The 20,506-nt window shown below is 35.9% G+C and overlaps 1 long non-coding RNA gene across 3 annotated transcripts; it reads left to right on the top strand.

Moving 5' to 3' along the window:
* Positions 1–462: 462 nt before the first annotated feature.
* Positions 463–20,137, top strand: LOC145680231 (uncharacterized). 3 transcript variants are annotated; one of them, XR_014130626.1, is made up of 4 exons: positions 537–733; positions 8,301–8,460; positions 10,780–10,922; positions 14,489–14,714. It is a non-coding gene; the product is annotated as an uncharacterized LOC145680231 (long non-coding RNA). The 3 variants fall into 3 exon arrangements; XR_014130625.1 differs by lacking the exons at positions 8,301–8,460; positions 14,489–14,714 and adding an exon at positions 18,935–20,137 and having other exon boundaries at positions 463–733; XR_014130624.1 differs by lacking the exon at positions 8,301–8,460 and having other exon boundaries at positions 535–733.
* The last annotated feature ends 369 nt before the right edge of the window (positions 20,138–20,506 follow it).

Here is a 20,506-nt window from a genome sequence, read left to right as displayed (position 1 = left end):
ATCTGCCAACCAAGAATGAGATTCTACTATCAGACGGTAGTGCTTCAAACTGTACGCGTGCACATTTATAATTTTGGCCAGGCCCGTATCCAAGAGGGGTCTAGGGGGCCTGCAAATTTTCACGGTAGGCTTGCAAATGAACAATAATATGGTTGGATCGCCCCCCTTCAAATTTCCATCGCCCCCACCCCTACATTTTTGGGCTGGCTACCGGCCTCATTTTGGCTGGCTCGCCTCTTTTTGAAATAGAAAAAAAAAATCGCTTCCTTGTTATATAAAGAGCAAAGAATGAAAAGGAAATGAAATCTTTGGGTTTTACGTCCCACGGTTACACTCTAAAAACGAGTAAGGTTTTGAGAACCATAAAAATATAGTTAAAATTGGCATTGTCGTTGGAAATATAATTGTGGTGACATAAAAAATATTAATCTTATTTGCTATGTTACCAGAATGATACGAGAAATTTCATATGTGCTGTATGAAAAATATTATATAGTTAACGATTTTATTGTCATAAGGATCATCTTTATAGTTCCATTAAAAGAAAAGTATAGTTGTTTCAGCTATTCCATGTTTACGCATGCGCACAATCACATTAGAATCAGCATAAACTTCGTCCGCCATTTTTATTTATTTTTTCGTATAAGTGTTTATGAAGAGAGTTTGTTTTTCGTTTTCGAGAGCTAATTTCCTGCGAAATAGGAACTCGAAGATATGATAGATTTATTTAAAGGTAGGTTTAATATTTTACAACTTAAACGAAATTATGATAGAGTTTTATGTAATGGAGTAATTCAATTTCTAAAACAGTGAAAATAATTCATATTATCTCAGCCGTATATTAAAGTACAGCTTGTCGTACTCTCCTGTTTTAGGAGAACATACTTATATTCATGTGCCAAGTACACTCTTAGTGCTTTAGAAAGTGTTTCTTAGTGGGGAAGCTGTATTGTGCACCCTATAATGAACGGAGCAGGCATAGGTTTTTACCATTTCCAGCCTCAACATCTGCCTAAGTTATATAATGGAATAAAGGTTCAGGGATGCATTTAGAGTTAACTGACAGGAAAATTTGTGGTGAAGGTTGGGCTTTTGGGTAATTGCATATTAGGAGATAAAAGTTGGAAAATGTTACTATAGCAACTCATTATACGATACGAAGTAAATTTCACAGAATAAATATTGGGGAAGGTTATAGAATGCTCACCCCCATGGCAGGTTAGTATCCAGTTTGGTTCCTTGGCAAATCTTTAGTTTAGGCAAGGCAGTGACAGGAACTGATTGCATTAAGTACAAGGGCAATATTGTAGTAAATTAAAGAACCCTTATTATTGCCTTTTTAAGGTCGTACATAGTCTATGAATAATCCCTAGCAACAGAAAGAAACCAATGAGACCTGTGATTAATACTAACAGTGACGGGATATCACTGCCTTGCCCAAAGTAAAGAGTTACCGGTTCCTTTCTTTATCAGGGCAAGTCTTTACTTTGGGCAAGGCAGTGACAATAAGCAATGAATGTGAACCGGTTCCCGCAATTATAATTACAGTTTCCAAGAAGGAAAGACGTAAAACAACGTGCCCAGCGGGGCGCTAACACGCCTTCATTCGCTGACGCTCGCTTGGCAATAGTATGTACTGACAGTATATCACTGCCTTGCCCAAAGTAAAGAGTTACCTTTATCAATACTCAATTCACATGGTATTGCTGAGCGAGCGATAGCGAGTGAAGGCAGGTTAAAACTTCTCAGGGCATGTTATCTTCTATTATTATAACTAAATGTAGATATCTGGGCTCTTGCCTAAATGTTGCTGTGAGACGGGTACGGGAAGACTACAGGTTCGAGCTAAGAATCTCACGTTCGAGCGACTCTACGTAGAATCCGGGTTATTCTAGCTATATAGCCCCAGTGAAAGGATTGCTCGAGCAAACGGGTTAGCCCTATACCAAATAGAAAATTCATATGTAAAATACAGTGTGAAATATTTTTCATAAAGGAATGAGAGTGTGAATAGAAGTAATTACTATTAGTGTACAGCGTATTGAGTTGAATTTTGAGTGATAGTGTAAGTTTTGTATGTGTAAGTGTGCTCTTCTACTACCTTCGTTTATGCGTATACCCCATTCGCTGACGCACCCTTCGCTACCGTCGGGCCTGGTGCTGCGCTCCTGCTCTGACTCGGTTAGATAACATTCTTGGTTTTTAGTGAGCGCCTGGTTTTTGGTTCATGGTTTATGCACTTTAGTTTTTATGCGATACATCCACACTATTTACAGTCAGACACCGTAAAGTGAGTCTGCAAGTAGTAATGGAGCTACTCATTTAGTGCATTCTCTGCTAAAAGAAACACAAACCTCTAACCTGACCTGAAGATGTAAGAAATGTGTGAAAATTTGGTAGAACTGTCTGCTCGAGTAATGCCCCAAGGAACTCAAAATGTTCCTTCGTGGGTGTGTGTTTAGCGTATGTAACTTTTTTTGTGGGTAACTCAGGTTGGAGCTCACATAGTTCGTATCCCACATAGTGTTCGTAGGTTCTCTTAAGAAAATTTTCCTTGGCTGAAACAGAATTTTCCCTTTTCGTGTCAAATTTTCCCTAGTTTGTGGATTGAGTTGATTTTAAGTTTAACGTCCCGTTTAGCAGCGAGGTTATATGAGACGTGGACCTACTCATTAACATGGAACCACATCAGCATGCGCCGGAAATCGATCCCAGGTCTCCCACGCCAAGGGCGAATACGCTAACCGTTAGCCATGAAGCGCTCTTTCCCTAGTTTGTTGAGTGTTTAATTCCTATGATGCACGGTATGTTGTAAGATTAATTTAGTTAGACAATATATTGAAGGAAGTATGAACTACATTTATTTTATTCATTTCCTTTTCGTTTCTAACTTTTTTAAACAAAAAAGAAAAAAAACATCCAGTCATCAATTGAAGCAAATTATGCTACTTTGAGTACACACTAAACTCTGGCTATTGCATTGGTTTATTTCTGAAGAACAAAGATAAAATGTAACATTTATATTGAGCTCCTTCTTGGCTAAACTGTTTTCGTACGTGCCTTTGGCGTGGGAGACCCGGGTTCGATTCCCGGCGGGAGCTCATGTGGTTCGGATTCCACGTTAATCGGCAACGTTCTAGATTACTGGTCCCCCTTCCCATTGAGCAATAATAAAGACAGAAAACAACGTACCCTGCGGGCTCTAACCCGCCTTCACTCGCTAACGCTCGCTCGGCAATACTGTGTAGATTAAATGTATAAACTTTAGTAGAGAAAGAAACCAACCCAGCTACTAACCTACATGGGGGACCAGTAATCTAGAACCTTCCCCGTTAATCAGTAGGTCCCGTCTCATATAGCCTCGCTACGCAAAGGGACGATAAACTCAAGTCAACAACTAAACATTTATATTGTTTAATAAGTCAGTGCGAGAATTTCCGTAGATTTTGACGTTTTATCATAAAATTTCCCTTTTCGCTAAATTTACTTTTGAAATTTTCCTAGATTAGGAAAATTTCACTGAAACTACGAACAATGAGTCCACGTTAATTTTCAGGACTCCGTCTCATCACCAGAGTGCAGGAGGGATTAAAGCTCCAGTGGCGGTTCTTGAGGGAAGTTACACCGGAAAGGATTACAATTTTATTACTAGTGTCTAATAAAAGAAAACTTGATACTCAGCATTACTCGAGCACACGGTTCTACCAAATTTTGACACATTTCTTACATTTTCAGGTCAGAATAAAGTTTTGTATTTCTTTTAACAGAGCATGCACTAAATGAGGAGCTTAATAGATAGTGCATGCAGCAAGGGTGTAGTCATAGGAGTTCCGTCGGGGCCAGTCCCCCAGATGATTTCCTGAGCATCCAAATACCAAACTTTTAAAACATTGCCATTAGATTACTTCGTTTCAGTCATTTAAAAATAACAAAGTTTACCGATTCTTACTGATGGAAAAATATCACCATTTTAAAAAGCTACTGTAAATACTACCATTAGGCCTAAATAATGGTGCTAAACTGATTGTAAGTACCTTATATTTTTTATATGCTGTAACTAGTGGTTTAGAATACATTTTTATCAACTGGAAAATTTGGTGAAAAACGATGTTTTTATTCCGTTTCTCAGTTCGGATCTCATTCGTTTTTTTTTTTGTTTTTTTTTGCGCCACTTGATGTAAAACAGGAAGCGAGATATAACTGTTAGTAAAATAATTATGGTGTTTTTATTTTAGTCACGAATAATGAATAAATATTTTTGTCAGGAAATTAAGTGAAATTAAAAAAAAAATCAGATTATGGGCAAGATTCTAGAACACAGGTCCTCGTTCTCATTTAGCTGTAATAAAGACAGAAAAGAACGTGCCGCAGCGGGGATCTAACCCGCCTTCACACGCTAACGCTCGTTCGTCAATACTATGTGGATTAAGCATCAAAATTTGGTGTACAGAAAGGAATCAATCTAGCTACTAATCCATATAGGGGAACATGCGTTCTAGAACCTTCCCGTCTTCTGTAGATAGATTCTGTGTAAAAGAGCCTAAATTGAAATAGTTATGCACAAAGATATAACGTTTGGTCCTGGCAGTAGTTCTTGGTTACGCATAATTAAAACTAACTGGTACATAATATTTATGGTGATAAAAGCAAATAAATAAATGAGCAGTGTTTTATTTTTGTGGACGGAAACCAAATTTTCCTGTTTCTTCAGGTTTCAAATCACTACCTGTAACACTTTTTTTTTTTTTTTTTTTTTGGCTTTGTACATTGTAGCTGCTCCCGCTTAAAAAGCGATGGGCCCCTCCAAGATAAAACTTCTGCCTATACCCCTGAATGCAGATGACTTGAGGAAGGCTCAGTATAAATATAGTAGGACATGTGGCATAAAAAAACTTCCGTAAATAAAAGATGAACCAAATTGTACTAGGTGGCCACTAAAAAGCACGACCTCTATTTAACCGATTCAGGGCAGAAGGGTAGAGGGATATTCGAGCAGTTGGGAGGGGTGTATCCGTAGGGAGCAGGTGCGTCAGCGATGGTAGGTATACAAATAAACGAGGATCGTGAACTTACATGTACAAGAGGGGGCGCGGTGGCTCAGTGGTAGAGCGTTCACCTCCGGTGCTTGGGGTCCCTGGTTCGATCCCAGCTCGCGCCATGTGGACTTTGTGGTGGACACACCGTGCTCGTGGGTTTTCTCGGGCTTCTCCCGTTTCCTCCCACTTTTTTCATTCCACCCTATCCACTCATTTCTCATTATCACCGTCTCCTTTAGCCTAACCGGTATAATCGTGGGACGTTAAACTTAAAGATTTATTTTCATTTTTTACATGTACAAGAGGAATTTAAAACTCCAGTGGCCGCTCTTGAGCGAAGTCGCATCGGAAGGAATTGCCATTTTATCACCACCGTCCAATAGATGAAAACTTAATGTACCTTACTAGTCTTAGTATAATACATTAACAATGAATTATCTATCAACTTCCTTAGCTTATGCCAATGAAACGTTTATTTTTAATATTCTGACTTCCCTCGAGAACAACCAATGCTCAATTGTTTCTTTTATTGTAGCTTATTTGAATTTAATTTTATTTATCGATAGAAAGTTCGATTTCTTTACCTCCTACTCAGAAGCCTGCGAAAAAGTTTTTCTTTATACTAAGGACACATCAGTTTAGTTTTATTTGAAATTATTTCGACCCTGTGTGGTATCTTTGTATGTAATTTTCTCTCGTCACTTTTTTTTTTTTTGGGCGCGGTGGCTCAGTGGTAGGGCGTTCACCTCTGGTGCTTGGGGTCCCGGGTTCGATCCCAGCCCCCGCCAAGTGAACTTTGTGGTGGACAAACACCGTGCTCGTGTGTTTTCTCGGGGTTCTCCCGTTTCTTCCCACTTTCTTCATTCCACCATTTCATTCATCTCTCATCATCACCGTCTCCTTTAGCCTAACCGGCATAACCGCGGGACGTAAAACTCAAAGATTTCATTTCATTTTCTTCTTGTTTTTTTCTTTCTTGTTAAAGGACATTCTTAAAATATCAAAAGGGCTACCGTTGATCAGTAATAGAGCATTCACTTCTGGTGCATTGAGTCCCTGGTTCGGTCCCAACTCGCACCATGTGAACTTTGTGGTGGAGAAGCACCATGTGTGGGTTTTCTCATGGTTCTCCCGTTTCCTCCCACTATTCTTCCCATCATTCCATTCATTTCTCATCATCGTAGTGTCCTTTAGCCTAACTGGCATAACCATGCGATGTAAAGCTTAATGATTTCATTTTCATGTGTAATTTAATCGGTGAACTAGTGTTCAGCGGTATAACTCCTAATATTGCATAGTTTTACATTTTCGAATGCTACTACTGTTAAAATAACGTTATGTACATGGCCGTTAATGGCTCTAACATTGAGTAATAAACTTATATTAGAATTTAATAAAGTATCTGAAATTGATAATAAAGTATTTCTTGATTGGAGATAATGCTTTTTTGTCTGCCTTTTTGAATTTCTTGAATCCGTACTACACATGACAAGTTTTGCAGGAACTTGATATTGGTTAGGCAACGAATATTGCACAACTTGCACATGCTGGCCACTATACTGTAGCCGCTGTATCCCTGGCTCTGACGGCTATGCGAAAAAGAAATCGAGGGTTTATACTACACTGACACCCCCCCCCCCCTACAAGGCCCAATGAGTGACCGAGCTGTCACCGCGTTGACACGGAAAGCAGACGTTGTTGCCATTCTTTCTTCTTCCTTTCGTTTGTGCATAGTTGAGTGAAAAGTACTTTGAGATTGTATTCGATTATTGCAACTTTGAGTTGTTTCCTTTCCGTTTTGGGTGTGCTCTTAAGAATATTGTTGTATTTAATTGGTGACAATGGTTAGTTCTTCAGAATCGAAGCCAAAGAAAATAGGAGTGTATAAAGGACAAAACCGAGAATTTATATGCAGACTTCGTGAATATTTCGAGAACTAGCGCGATAATGGAGGTCCTCTTCTTCCTGTGAACAGAGTTGCTGATGTCTTGCGTGTGGGAACATCCACTGTTTAGAACATAACAAACTAAAAATGTTCCGAAGAACTTAATTCTCCTGCAGTTTTGGTTACTCCAGGCAAAAAAAAAAAAAAAAAAAAAAAAAAAAAAAAAAAAAAAAAAAAAAAAAACCTTATGTATAGTTTTCTTACACGGTAAGTTTAAAAAAGCCATGAAAATTCAGGATTTCTTAAGCAATTCATTTCGATTAAATTCGCTTGCTTTTTCTGTTTATTCTTAGTGTACCTGTATACGGTTAAACCCACGACTAATTGGCAACATTGTTTTGGCCACGTGCAGAACTGTCGGAGCCAGAGAGGTAGCGGCTCTAGTATACTAAGACACCGGTTCAATAGCCAATAAAGACAACCAGCGGCAGACGGAATAGGATTCGAAAGTAGTGTATGTTGTAAAGGTACTTAGGATTAAAAAGTAGTGTATATTCTAAAGGTACTTCTTTCGTTTCACAATTTAGTACAGGAAAATGAAGGTCGTACTTGAATAAGGAAAACATATAATGGTCAAAAAAGCTAACATTTCCGTTTTCCTCATAAAATCCGGCTCTATGCGTGATTAGAGTGCAAAATTAAAAAGGTTGTATAATATTTTAAAAACTGTTTAGGCGCAGAACAGGGATATTGAAAGAAAAGATGTGGAAAAATGTTAGATTAGTAATACATAATACAAAATGTTTTATTACAAGGCTTCGGATAGTCATGCACTAAAAACCTCAAAATATGCATGCAAATATGTCCTCTTTTCTGTTTGGTATGCCGAACTGCAATCATAGATAACACATAACCAGCTTACTTGTCTCTTCAAAACTGCTGGAGTGTTATCATCAATAGATAAAGGTGACCCCTGTTTCAACTGGATTCCATTTCAAGGAATTTGGTCAGTGACATTTCGTAGCAGATTTCTGATCACTCAACAAGATAGAAAATCTGTGCAAAAATAGAATTTCCGTCCTAGCAGGGGCAATTTTGTTAAAAAAATCATCGATAAATGAGTTATATTTCCATGTTCACTTACAAATTATGGTCTTTGCAGCAGATACCATTGAATGTGCATTAGAAGAAAAACAGATGCTATAAAATATGCAGTCTCGTAAAATACGATAAATATGCATTTGCATAAGAAACATGGAAAATGCATAACTATTCGAAGCCTATTTGTTACCTAGCCCACTGAAATTTAAATATTTTGCTACGAAAAATAATGGTTCTTGAAATAAACATATGTATTTACTCCTTCATTTTTCTGATAGATTGAGATTGATTTCACACATAAATACAAAGTATTACGTCTCTTAGAGAAGTGGCTAAACCTGAACACAAAAGTGGAGGAAATTTTGGTAAAGAAACCTAGAAGTTTGCCAGAGACACTATATTTAACAACAGTACTGAAAAGAGAAAATCTTAATTCAGGTTAGTGTTGATATTTTTTCCCCATAAGGAGAATGTGTTTGCCTTTGCTTCGTTTTCAGCAAATAAATGTAATATATTGTTGTAATAGCAGAATTGCAGGAATACAAATTGATTTATTTCAGTGTGTATGATACAATAGTGTTAATTACTATTGTTAATATTATATTCTGTGCTGCGTCATTTGGGTAAGTCGAAGTGTAGAGAATATGGAATATTCACTGGCTGTACAGAAGATTCCATTCCGGCATTTGTGAGGTGTGACTGAAATATTCCACGTTAATCTTTAGATATCCATATCGTCTCTTGAGGAAAGTCACATCGGAAAGAATTGCCATTTTATCACTACCGTCTAATAGAAGAAAACTTAATGTATCTTACTAATCTTTGTATAATACGCTAACAATGAAATGTCGATCAACTTCCTTAGTTTATACCAATAAAACGTTTATTTTTAACATTGTGACTTTCCTCGAGAACTACCATTGCTCAGTTGTTTCTTTTATTGTGGCTTATTTGAATTTAATGTTATTTATCGATAGAAGGTTCGATTTCTTCATCTCCTACTCAAAAGCCTAGGACAAAGTTTGTTTCTCTTTATACTAAGCTGCAGTCTATCTTGAAGAAAGTCACATCAGTTTAGTTTTATTTGAAATTATTTCCACCCTCTTTGGTATCTTCGTAAATAGCTTTCTGTCGCTGCTGCTTTTCTTGTTTTCTTCTTTCTTGTTATAAGACATTCTTAAAATATCAAAAAGGGACTACGGTTGATCAGTATTAGAGCGTTCATCTGTGGTGCGTGGGGCCCTTGTTCCGATACCAGTACGCGCCTATTGAAAATTGTGGTGGACTAACACTGTGTGAAGAGGTTTTCTCGGGGTTATTCTATTTCCCTCCACTTTCTTCATTCCTCCTCTTCATTCATTTCCAGGGGGGCCGCGGTGGCTCAGTGGTAGAGCGTTCACCTCTGGTGCTTGGGGTCCCGGGTTCGATCCCAGCCCCCGCCAAGTGAACTTTGTGGTGGACAAACACCGTGTGCGTGGGTTTTCTCGGGGTTCTCCCGTTTCCTCCCACTTTCTTCATTCCACCATTTCATTCATTACTCATCATCACCGTCTCCTTTAGCCTAACCGGCATAACCGTGGGACGTAAAACTCAAAGATTTCATTTCATTTTTTTCATTCATTTCCATAATCGATTTCTGCTTTAGCCTATACGCAGTTCCATGGAACGTAAAACTCAGATTTCATTTCTTTTGAAATATCAAAATAATTAAAAAAAAAAAAAAAAAAAAAAAACTACACTTTGCACCATCAAGAGCAGTATCTCTATCCTTGTGATTCTGGAACTCAATGAATAATTAACACTTCTGACCAGAGTATATACACTTATTTATTAAAACTAAAATACAATGTAACAGTTTCTATAATATAAATGTCTATGCTCTGAATATCTCTTTCAGTTAGTGTTTGATGAAGACAACGTTAAGTTAATTTAGTTTTTAATAAATAAGTGTATATACACTGGTCAGAAATGTTTATTATTCCAAGAGCAGTATGTAATTTTTATTTAGAATGTATCTAATAGCGTGGATTTGCAAGTATGTACATTTTTGGTATAGAGTTTGCTATTTTCCACCATAGTTTCTCAAGGTAGTACCTTCAGCGGGAGAAGCTCAGTTACAGTAGTTCAAGGTAGCACTTTTCTCATGGTAACTCAACTGCTAAGAAAGTAAATACAAGACCTCAGGACATGTTTTATAGGTCATTGACTTATTATTGATTACAAAACAGGTTACGAGTCAATCCTTTTTAGCTGAGCAGTGTTAAACTGTCATAGTTCTAGTTTAAAATGGAAAATAACTGGGCCTTTTAGGGTCAGAAGAGCATGCTTTGTCTCGGAAATGGAGCAGGCAATCGTGACATTGCTTCAGTGACTTGACCCAGGTGTTTTTTTTTTTTTTTTTTTTTTTTTTTTTTAATGTAGTTACCATGCTTTGTACCCCTGGAATAATTGCCTTGACGAGCATGGTGACATATGTTCAAAATATATATTTACAGTGTCTTACTACTTGTGAATATGCCTTGGAAATAAAGTTTATTCGTGGGAAGTCTTCGCTTTTTTTTTTTATTAGCATGATAACACATACTACCGAGTAACTTATGGTTTAAAATAGTGACACAGTGGCTGTAAATTTGATTATGTAACGTAACAAGTATTTCCAAGGTGATGCCTTATACTAAAAGAGAACGATAATGAATGTTTCACAGTTTATTTTCTTAAGTTTGAAAGGGATGCTGAATGCTTATTCTTTTCTTCCAGATACAAGAAGCACAGTCCTTTTTACTTTATTGAGAAGACATTTTCCTGTAGTAACATCAACTGCGAGGAAGAAAGACACAGCTGGAACGTGGAGACTCATAAAATACGAAAGCCAACAAAGATTCTCCTTTTTTCACGTAAAGGTAAAAATAATAATATTTACTTTCATTTATGAAATTACAAATTTGTATAATTAGCTAGTTTCCAGGCCTTGAAAAGTAAGAAGTGGGAGAATGTATTCTGCTTCATCTGAACAAAAAATTCCAGGTTTAACACAGATAAAGGGAATTTGGATAAGGATGAGATGGTATCATCTAATTTTATCAATAAGAAATAGTATAAGTAATGAGTTAATATTTTTATTTCAATAAATGTACATAGTTATATTACTGGCGTGTACAAACCAATTATTCACTCCTTATTTGATATAAAACTTGGAAAAAACTTTTATTTTACTGTTCTAAGAAACGGACCATGTGGTCTTATATTCATAATAACGAGCCACAGCCCCGTTGAAGGAATCCTGATAGTGATTACGAAATATCGGTGAAGTTATTAACACTAGGAGGCGAGTATTTTAATAACTAAAATATAGCATCCTTAACTGTACTTCCTTACTATAACCGGAGGTGGGGGAAATTTACTACTTCCGGTTTTAATATTAATCTACGTAGAGCAAACACTTAGGTATATCGAGAAGCAGCTTTACACAATCAATTTAGTATTGCAAGAATAAGAACCCATTTTTTATCTTGAAACCGTATGCAAACCGGAAGTTGCAAAGATCAACCACTTCCGGTTTTAACGTTGATCGCTATAGAATTGAAACGGTAATAAATGGCAGGAAGCGGTTTTCTGCAATAAATTTAGCGTCTCAATAGTATTTTCTATTTCTAATATATACGAAGAAAAGGAGAGGTAGAAATTACAATAATTTTCGATTGTAATATTGAAAAAAAATATTATAGCATACAAACCAAACTCCTTCACGTGTTGTACACTTGGCAGTACTACTTGTTTGTACATACAATATATCCCATCAATAGGTAATTTAAGAAATTATAAGACACTATTCATAAATTGTGTAGTTTGTCACGAATTATAAATAACAGCAAGAACAAATCTAATATTACTAATTACAATTGCACAGTTACTTTTTTAATTGCTAGTTTATATATACGGTGAGTCATTTATAATATTCAACCTTAAAACGGAAAACCAAAAAAGTGAGAGAAGCGAAACTGTGACAAAGCAACTAGAAGATAAGGGTACACACATATTAAGCATCAACACCCGGAGAACAGTCTTGCTAGTGTAATATAAAGTTAGGTTTTTCAGAAAGCAAATTGCATACTATCTTATTACAAATTGCAAATCTACGCTTAAAGAGAAAACAAACAATACCACAATTGATGTTCAGTGGTGGAAACTAACAACCCTAGTTTCCCAAACATGAAAAGAAAAAAGAGGGCGCGGTTGCTCAGTGGTAGAGCGTTCACCTCCGGTGCTTAGGGTCCCTGGTTCGATCCCACCTCGCGCCGTGTGGACTTTGTGGTGGACAAACATCGTACTCATAGGTTTTCTCGGGGTTCTCCCGTTTCCTCCCACTTTCTTCATTCCACCATTTCATTCATTTCTCATCATCACCATCTCCTTTAGCCTAACTGGCATAAACGTGGGACGTAAAACTTAAGATTTCATTTTCATGGAAAGAAGAAAAAACTTGGAAGGCTTCTACAATAGAAATGATACGAGGCAAGCTTATCGAATGTACCTTAGTGTCAAACAGTACACTCAATACTTGACATATTGATACGTACAAAATTGTAACAAATTAAAAATTGAACTTTTTCAAAATGTTGTTCTCGAAAATTATCTCTCGAACGGTTTGAGATATCAAAGAACAATAAAGTTATTATGGTTTTAATGTTTCTCGAAAGCAATGTACGTAATTAAATGTGATAGTTACATATTAAACTTTCCAAAATAAAGCCTTTGAAAAGTCAAATTTTCAGTTTGTTATAATTTTGTTCCTATCTCTTCGAAATACGTCAAATCTTCATGGTAGTATTTTACCAAAAGGTACATTCGATATGCCTTGCCCCGTCTGTTTTATTTGCGTTATTACTATTGTGAAAACCTTCAAATTTTGTTACTTTTTCATGTTTGCTATATTGTAGTATTGTTGGTTTGCAACATTGAACAATAAGTTTGACATTGTTTGTTTTCTCTTTAAATGCAGATTTTAAATTTGTAATAACCTAATGTGGTGTTATTTAAAAAAACTAATTTTATATGGAGTTGACATCACTGTTCACTGGATGTTGATGCCTAATACAGATTAATGTGTCCCCCTCCCCCTACTTGCATCCTACGAAGTTTCGCTCCTCTTCCTCTCTTTTGGTCTTCCCGTTGTAATCATTGGAGTTTATAAATGACGCACCATATATATATATATATATATATATATATATATATATATATATATATATATATATATATATATATACAGTACATTGTACAGCGTGTGAATGAACTAGACCACAAACTGTAACAAGTGATTCCTCACATTATAATTAAAAAAAATGAATCTGCGGTTAAAAGTGCATAGTTTCGGAGTTAAGACTGCCGAAGAAGTGACCAGATTAATTTTAAAGGTCCATAGCTCCATTAGTATGTGCCCTATCCAAATATCCATTTTTGAGAATTCTCCAGTTGTTGCATAACGATTTTTAGACAGGCAGTTTGGGAGTACTCATAAAATTTTAACTAGTCCCAAACTGCTTCTCTAAAAATTGTCGCACAAGTACCGGAAGATTCTGAAACAGATATTCGGATTGTGAAAACCTTCAAATTTTGTTACTTTTTCATGTTTGCTATATTGTAGTATTGTTGGTTTGCATCCAATTGAAATATGCTCCATAGGAGTGGAGCTGCGGAACTTTGAAGTTAATTTTTTCGCGTTTTCGGTAGCTTATAACTCCGAAACTATGCTCTTTCGACCACACTTACTTTCATGTGAGGAGTCACCTGTTCATTAACACTTTATATATATATATATGGTGTCTCAAAAGTCCCCTGACATAGGGTAACACTGTTATTATCAGAGTTACAACAAAATGTAAGAGTAAAAAACATCTACAAATGTGATGTTTTCACTCTAAAGTGAAGGATTTTTTTTTTAATTGGACGAGCCGTTTTGGCTGTACACTCTTTATGCGCCCAATGTTAAACGAAAATGCAACGTTAACATTAACCTAGACCCACAACATAAGTGAATGAATTTACTGTTTGAAAGGTTGTCTCTCCGTCGACATGTTAGTGTAAAAGACAGTAACTTCATTCACTTATGTTGTGGGTCCAGGTAAATGGCAACGTTGAAGTTTCGTTTAACGTTGGGTGCATAAAGAGTGTACAGCCCAAACGGCTCGTCCCATTTAAAAGATCTTTTCACTGTAGATTGAAAATATTATATTTGGAAATAGTTTTCCCTCTTACGTTTTGTTAAAACTCTGATAATAACAGTGTTACCCTATGTCAGGGGACTTTCGAGACATCTTACATTATATATATATATATATATATATATATATATGTGTGTGTGTGTGTGTGTGTGTGTGAGTGAGTGAGTGAGTTTGTAGCTTTAAGATTGGTTTTGACTTCCTTTACAATTTATGGACAATTTCTTATTGAGTATATTTGGTTTCAGGCTATAGATGAGTTGGTGCCTGAGTGGAAGGACATAGAAGATGAGAATATTCTCGAAGGGTAAATGTAAAGGCTACAATTTTTGTAATACATTTTCCTTCAGAATATCCATCTATCCACAACCAACAAGTTCCTTATGTAATCGACAATATTCTGATCATGCACTCTTGTATATCTGGCCTGCTATTCAAGTTTGGTTTTAAAAAGAATAAAACTTGCATAACGTCTTTTCCAACTGTTCTTTCATAAACTTCTACATCAAATCTTGGAAAGGCTGATCATTGGTTGATCCTTCATAAGTTTCTACATTAAAATTTGGAACAACGTGTACACCAATTCATAAGTCACAGCTGAAGCAACGGGTTTTGGAACACTTTCAACGAGGTTATGGTGAGAAACATTTGCAGTAAACACCTGTTAGGCTGTTCGTGTTTCTGGAGATGTTTTCTAAGCGACTTAATATTTAGAAAATCACGAAAGCAGTATTTTTCTCCGTCGATATTTGCTACAGGTTACAACTTGTGGAAAAAACGAAAGCGGAGAAGAAGATATTTAGGTGATTTAAAGCTAACTTGCACAAGAATGGTGGTATTGTTGATATACGGATGGTGTTGTTACTAGTATAACTTGTTAAAGAAAAGAAGTATAACTTGTTAATCCTTATTAAAAAGATTACTTTGTTTCAAGACAAATATATTTTGGATATATAATGTATACGTTACTTATATTAAGTTGTAATTTAATATAAAATATATTGTGTTGGTTATGAAAATATAAATACAATTAAATGAATTCTGATAAAGTCTGCTTTGTGCATTCATTAGCCATTACTTACTATTCTAAAAGAACTAGGAATTACAATAAATAACAAATTATTGTTTTGATGTACACTGAAGGCAAAGTTTCCTCATGACATTTTGTTTAATAGCTTCTGATGGATCGTAGTAATTTTTATTCAAAGTATCTTAACAACTTCATATTTGCGTACTTTTATGTATGATATATATATATATATATGAGACGATTTTTTTTTTTAATTTTCGTTACTACGAGATTTCTGTTAACTTCCTCTGGGGGTTCCTGTTTGCTTAATCTGAGTTATCTTACAACATATTATGACTGGAATCCAACCTGGGTCTCTGACTTACCATGCAGAGTGCAAATTCCATCATATTCAAAGAATGAAAAATATGAAATAACTGGTTCGAGACTCGAACCCAGCTCTCCGAGAACAACCAAGTCTCCCGGTCTAGTCGTGTACTTTTGTTATCCCTCGAATGTACTTGAATTCGTACCTATAGAAGGATTAGTTTGTTCTAAAGTAAGTTAGTTTTTCCATTATTATCTAAAAGCTCTATTATACTTATCTACAATCACTATAATAATACTCAATAATTTAAAGGGTTTGTTCTTTCAATGTAACGATACAGGAAAGGAAAAAGAATTATATCAGCATGTGGACATTTATATTTATACGAGAATAGATATCCCAGAAGTTTTCCAGTGTACAATCATGTACAAAAGATCTTGAACATCCATTCCCTTTGTAACAACACCCTATAAAGACCCATACTACCTATAGTCTTCTTCATCCAAACTGGCGTGTGGCATCAGCCAATAAGCTCATAGTGTGCTGTTACTAAGCCTTCAGGGAGGAATCATTCATAATTGATTTTATTTGTATTTGTGGACAATTAAGAATGATTAGATTCCTCCCTGAAGGCTTAGTAACAGCACACTATGAGCTTATTGGCTGATGCCACACGCCAGTTTGGATGAAGAAGATTATAGGTAGTATGGGTCTTTTAATGGGCTATTAACCAAAAATAAAAAGCATGAGTGCAAAAAAAAAAAAAAAATGAAGATAAGAAGGTAAGTGTAACTTGACTATATAGCTTATATTGAAACGCTTTCTTTGAATTTCAATTAAGCACGTTTTGTGTTAATTTAATCATATACATTTTGACAAGTTCTTATCGTCAGTAAGTGTTAAGGTCTCTCACAATGGTATTTTTTCACTTTTTTGTTAAGAAAGAAACACTGATTTTAACAGTTCAGTAAAGAATTTGAATGATTGACGAACTTCCGCGTTCGTGGCCCTCTGTTCACATTTACAGCAAAATAATTCGTAGGTTAAGAATGAATTCTTTTAAATGCTGAGTCCATATTCTAAACGCTTTCTGAGTTCGAATTACTATAATAGCAGTTGCTTCCACTTTTAAATTTTTAAATTTTCAGTCTGTTGTTCGATTATATTATTGTACAATGATTTTCTTGTTTAAAAATCGCTGTTGCACTTTCAACTTTAATATTTGCTCGTAAGCCATCTAATTTTACATATAGTTTAGGAATGTATATACTATATACGAGGACGCAAACAGGAAGTCACGTATTGTGTGACGTCGAAGTTATACACTTCAAGCGGTTCATTCAAGTTATAAATCCTTAGTTGTGGTTTCTGTTAATGAAATATAATAGTGTTTCTTCTTTCTAACGACTGAAAAATTTACCATTATGTGAATTCGTGAATATAAATATTCATTAAAGTCACTTCTTTGTTTAACGTCACACGATTATGCTTCCAGGCAAATGAAAACTATGATGATGATAATGAACGACATGGTGGAATGAATCAGGTTTGAGGAATTGGTGAAATCACGAGAAAGGACACGTACCTAGTGTTTATCCAATAAAAGGCCACTTCATGTGAGCTGTGATCAAACCAGAAACCCCTCGCTCTAGAAGTGAGCGCTCTGCCATTGAGCCACGGATGATGATAAAGAAATCATCGAAACGTATAGGAATAAATTAATAAAACGGTTGCTTAAGTGACGTTGGAAGGTTCATGAGATTATGAAATATGCATTCTATCAACTCATGTAGTCTGTACATTATTCTTACAGGTGCTGCTGTATAGTTTTACTACTGCTGTTCATTGTGCCAATTCCAGTGCTGTTATAGTGACTGTTGCCGTACTGTGGACTTTACCTATATTGCACTGTATTGCTATTATGTAACACATTTAAGAAACAGGATGACGACATATACCACCATGGATCGTTACCATTTTAGATACAATCTGCCTATATGCAATATTGGTGCCGTTGTAGTCTGAGAGCTGCTGCACAAGATTGCATCTAAAATGCTAACTATCATTAAACTAGTTTAATACTTGTGCATAGTTGTGTGTGTCAACATCCTTCCTTAAGACATGTTACATAATAACAATCCCATGCAATATAAACCCGTCGAAAAAAAAAAAAACTCCGGACCTCATGCAATTTTGCCTGAGAAAATTATTGGCTTGGTAGACAGCGTTGTTTGGTTTCGTCTTTATTGCTGGGAAGCGATCCAACAGTAAATATCAGAACCCACATATGCCTATGCGTAAATATTTCCGTCTTCAAAATTAAACAACACTGTCTACCAAGTCAGATAATTTTCTTAGCAAAAATTGCATTAAGTTCGTAGGTTTTTTCGGCGCGTATAACACTCACAGTATGGCAGCACTCACTACACCCGTATTGCTAAGACAACATAACAGTATCGTTAGGGCAACTATACCAGTATTGTTAGGGCAACAATAATAGTATGGCCATAACCATACCAGTATTGTTGCCTTAGCAATACTGGTATAGTTATTAACATGATATGCATAGTACAGACAGCCTAAAACTATAGCTGCGATAACAATACCACATTTCTTGGACAACAATATTTATGGTAAGTGCAGCACAACAATATATTTTTACTAACAACGCAGATATTTATACTGACCATAAAGCATAGTTGTGAAAGCATCAGGATACGTCACACCAACTATTTTAGCGCTTCGAGTATGGTTACAACAACTATACAAGTTGGTGTCACAACATATATTGTATGGTAGGGACAAACACAATACATTTTTGGATAGTTCCGATGACCATATCATATAGTATTTCCAACTATAAAGCAGCTGTATAGTTGCAAGTACAATAATTGGCATAGTTGTTAATATCATAAATATGTCTAGGACAACCATAATTATTGTTGACCCAGCTAAATTTTTTTAACAATATAATATTGTACTCCCAGTCATAATTCTTGCTGGCGCTATATTAACAATACTGTATAGTTACATTCAACCATAATTATGGTTGAATATAACAATACCGTTTTTAGAGTGTATGTCGGTTAGGCTCAAGGAGACGATGATGAGGAGAAATGAATAAAATAGTGGAATGAAGAAAGTGGGAGGAAACGGGAGAACCCCGAGAAAACCCACGAGCACGGTGTTTGTCCACCACAAAGTCCACACGGTGTGAGGTACACAAAGAGCGCTCAATAAGTTTTGCACAGATGGATACAATATTTTTATTAATTGCAAAAATGATGAAATTTAAGTGAGCATACCTTGATTTGGCTTCAAAATGGTAATCATTGTTTTTTTTTCTTTTGTTCACAGGTAAACCAGAATGGACACTGAAGTAGATATCAGGACTCAAAAATGATCGGTAATGGAATTCCTGTTTAAAACCAGTGATAAATCAGGCGCACGAATTCATAGGAACTTGCTTTTGGTTTATAGAGATCACATATTGGACCGCGCCAGTATCCAATGTTGGTTGTAGCGGTTTAATAAAATCTAGACTTTCTAGATCAGCCCAGAAAATTTATGACTTCCTTTTTCTGGGATCAGTGCGGTATCATTTTCATAGACTTCTTGAAATATGGCTCCTCAATTGATAAGAAGCATTATTGTTTGTAATTGGGTAAGGGAAAGGGGCACATACATGCAGACACACACATGAAAAAACCTTCCAACATGCATGAAAAATGATAAAACCACTGGCAAGTTGATTGTGTTTGGCCTCGTTCATGCATGTTGAAAGTTTTCAAAATCTTTTGTAAACATGCATTATGGTTTTTGTCATGCTTCATGCATGTTTGCCGTATGTTCTCATTCATGCAAGTTGGTTGTTTTATATTTAGATCCGCCAATCACGACAATTGAAGACATCACGTGACCCTTTCCTCCGATTCATTCTTATAGTAAGTTGGACAGCAAGTTGGTATGTGTGTGGAAAAAAAAAATCTTCCAACATGCAAGATGAAACAAATTTTTCATGCATTTGGTCATGCAAGTGTATGCGTCTATGGCCACCTTTGACGTGCTGTCAAAACCGAGAGATTGGAGCTGCAAAGTTAGGTCATCAAACTCCATCATATCAATGCCAAGCGTCCCTCAGCCTCCCTATAATCCGGACTCGATTCCTTCGGATTTCTTCTTGTTTGTTCGTCTGAAGCCCCACATGCGAGGGAAGACATTATACAGTGATAAGGTCCTCATTTCTTATGAGAAACAATTGTGTAAAAGCCAGTCTCCTGAATTTTTCCAAAGTACGTTCAAACTATGTAGAGGACGTTGGACAAGATGCGTCACAGTAGATGGGACTATATCGAGTAACATGTCTTATAGCCAAAGCATCAAAATGTGTACACCTAAAATTTCATAACCATATTGCAACTAATTGCAATATTATAACCATCTGTGCAAAAATTACTGACATCCTTGTATTTGTACAATAAAAATTTGTTTTTGTTGAATAAAAAAGAGGCACGACATTTAAATATGATTATATCAAAGTAAAAGAATAAAACTTTTTCATTTTTTGAGGTAACAGACATAGATGTTTGTAAGACAATTGTGAGACATATTTTTTTTGTTTCAGTATACCTTAGCTATGACAAATTTAGATGTTGCCAAGTGAAGAAATTCCGCAGGCCAATATGGCGACCATTTCAAAATGACAGCTGAGCTACATCTAAAAGTGTATGTATCTCGGTTATTTTTCATCCGATTTAGGTGATCTTTTTTTAAAAATTGCAAGTCAATATTGGAACACTATTTTTGGTTATTACACTTATTGCGCTATCTGTAGTGGCTTTCCAGTTTTAAAAGAAAAACATTTTTAGCTCTAAAATTCTCTTTGTATTTCCTGTCTGAGTTATTTGTCAACGTACCTTGGTAACTCTA

The sequence above is a fragment of the Thermobia domestica genome, chromosome 3 (assembly GCF_964235325.1).
Source record: "Thermobia domestica chromosome 3, izTheDome1.hap1.1, whole genome shotgun sequence".
Lineage (NCBI taxonomy): Eukaryota > Metazoa > Arthropoda > Insecta > Zygentoma > Lepismatidae > Thermobia > Thermobia domestica.
This window is presented reverse-complemented; position numbering and strand designations above follow the sequence as displayed.